Below are 3,134 nucleotides of genomic sequence, written 5' to 3'. Positions count from 1 at the left end.
CGGCGAGGCGGGTCCGGCGGGGACGGCGTCTGTAGCGACTAGGGTCGGGGAACAGGAAGGGGGGAAGAGAGCGACCGGGGGAGGTGGGCCGCCTAGGATGGGGGAGTTGGGCCGGCCCAGGGGGTTCGGTCCAGGGAGGGGGCACTTCTCCCTCTCTCTCTCTCCTTTCCTTTTCCCTTTTCCTTTTTCTTTTTTTAGCTTTTCTGTTTTAGCCACTTTAGGCCACCTTCACATTTTGCAAAAATGTTGGTTCACCACCAACATTACCAGAAGAATACTTCACACATGATGAACATTTTAGTTTTTATGTTTGAGCATTTTGAATTCCACACAAAATTTGAATTTGAATTCAACTGGAATTTGAAAGAGAGAGGAGACAAAGATGATCAAGCACTTGTTTAGCAAAATAATTAACTGAACCCCAGGGGTTACTGTAGCATCATTACACCGGGGTGTTACACCCCGGCGGGGCTGGTTCGCAGCCGCCGCCGAACTGTCCGAGCTCTCTGAATTGGTGGGAGTGGGCTTCTTCTTTGGAATCGGTTCTATCCCAGGATCACTTCCCTCACCAACTAGTTTGTTAGCCCCCGCTGTGAACACCACCACAGCTTTGGCTCCCCCATCCTGATGCACCTGCTCTTCGGTCTCTACCGGCGGCAGGGCAATCTGTCGATACACTTGTTTCTGCACTTGAGGTCCTCCCTTTCTTTTGTTTGTGTGGTTATTCTTCTTGACAGGGGATACAACGTCAGGGCAAGAGTCTGCCTTTTCCTTCGCCTTGCAAGCATCTTTGTTACTGCTTTGACCCGATCGCTGCTCCTTTGACGAACTATCATTAGACATTGCTTTCTTCTTCTCGTCCGACGCTCTCAGGCTAGTCTTGAAGGGTAAATCACCATTTGCATCACGCGAGCCTGGCGTCGGGCATTGGAGATCAGAGTGTCCCAATCGTCCACACGAGAAGCAAAAGTTGGGAACATTCTCATACTGAATATCGCACCAGTCCCTACTTTTCCTGGCTGCGGAATCAATCAGAATCCATCTGCGCAAGGGTTTACTAACATCAATTGTAACCCTAGCCCGCAGAAAACCACCAACGGGGTCAAACTGGATTGAGGATGCATTACGATCTATCTGCTGGGCCACCGCTTTCCCCCTTGTATCATTCCTCAAGTTAAAGGGCAGGTTCAAAACCCTAGCCCACAACTGAAGCTTATCAAACTGCAGCTCTGATCGCTGCATACATTCATTAAATTCTGTCAAGATCACTGCATGTTTACTGACATGCCAGGGAGATCCCTCCCACACGCGATCGCGATCACGTTGGGTCTCAAATTCTGCCACAGAAGTATTTTCGCCCACCGGACGGAACACCAGGCCTCTAGGGTTTCCCCAGGCCGGGCGCAAAGCATTGGAAATCGTCTGGATGTGCAGATTTCGGTTCAAAATCTTCCCCGCGATTGCCCAAGTCTGCCTCGCCCCCTCATCAATGTCATCCAAGACCAATGGTGTTGCCTCCTCCTCGGTGAGATCGAGTTTTCCCATGGCTTCCTCCATGCGCGCCCTCGCCGCCCTAGGCGAGAGTGCTTCCTTGCTACTCGATGACTCCGGGATCTCCATCCCGAGCCCTTTGCTAGGTGCTCCTCCGACGAGAACGATCGGCGGCCGCCGCTTCCTCCACGCGAAACCCTAATCGCCTCCCAGGGGGGCTCCTAGTTTTTCGGGGAAAACTTCGTAATGTTTATGATATAGTAGATGAGACACATATTATCGTGCAAAAAAAGTCTTCTCCTGCGTACCATTCTCATATCCACTATTCTTTTCTTTCACACTTCACACTGCACCAGCCCTCTGGCGTATTCTTGGCTCTTGAAAGTATGTTGGGTTGTTGAGTAGTCCATCACTCCTCATGCTCTGATTGATTGGTACAAAATGCTTAACTTACTGAATGTATTTCATAAGTATTTTACATATTTTTTTAATAATGGAGTAATAGCCTGTTCGTCTATATAGGTTTCTTTTACTCCACCCACCGCATCGAGACAAAACCACCAGAAAATGGCCAGGAGGCGGTCGACGGGGAGAACTTCGGGTCCCGTCCGCGTCGACGTCGACATCGACGGAATCCCGAGCCTGACCCGAGCGAGCACGGGGACGTGGAATCGCTGGTTGGTGCTGGGGCATTTGGGCTTGCGCGACCTAGCGTACGCTATCAGCGCCGCAGGGGTGGTAACCCACCCTGTGCAATCTAGGTGCTCGACGAAATGTCGAACCGAACCCTTGACGCTCCAGGCTCATCAGTGCACGCTCCACAGGTGATCGACACAATGCCTGAGTGAAGAGCTGTCTCTGGAGTCGGCTGCTCTGGCGTGCCCGGTATGCTGCTGCGCTAGTACTAACCATCTTTGAGCACTGCGATCTCTTCCCGTGTCCAGGTATGGTGTCTCTTTTGGCAATCAAAACTTAGTGCTGGAATGTCATCTTTCACTGTCGAGGAGACGTCTGTGCCGCTCTTACTTTTTCATGCCTGTCGCTTTTGGCAAGGTACGCGTTGTATTCCAAATGAAGTACTCCCATGATGTGATGCTTCTGCAAATAGGGGTACCAATCATGTATCTTTGGATTCCTCAAAAAAATCATGGATCTTTGGGTCCTCTTCTCATCATCGACCGGGTCCAGCTTTTGTTTGTACAAGGTTGCAGCTCGCACCCAACTCCTTAAAGCCACTTGAGCATGTAGATAAACATGACCTGATCAGCGGGCCCCATGATCTTTCTGTATTTCCTTTTCTTCTTAAATAAAAGTTTTCATGCTGTGCTTCTTGTTTGGAGTCTCCACTGCACTTCTTCTTGTTCACACCAAACAACCATTCTCATCTCTATGCAATAGGTACGAACCCGCAGCCCAGCTTGATACCCGAGAATTTAATAGTTGAGGCACGTGTTTTTTTTGTCAAAGTTGAGGCGCGTGTTTGTTCATTACTTTCGTTGTATTAGGTTCTCTTCTGACTCCAAAGTGGTCCCGATGAGATCATATATTCATATTAATCTGGATGCGCACTGTTTCTGCATATCACATATGACTGGGTCGAAGCTAATAAGCTATGAGATGATAGCCTGATACATTGTTCTGGG

The sequence above is a fragment of the Triticum dicoccoides genome, chromosome 7A (assembly GCF_002162155.2).
Source record: "Triticum dicoccoides isolate Atlit2015 ecotype Zavitan chromosome 7A, WEW_v2.0, whole genome shotgun sequence".
Classification (NCBI taxonomy): domain Eukaryota; kingdom Viridiplantae; phylum Streptophyta; class Magnoliopsida; order Poales; family Poaceae; genus Triticum; species Triticum dicoccoides.
The sequence above is the reverse complement of the archived record's forward strand: the minus strand, read 5'-3'. Positions refer to the sequence as shown.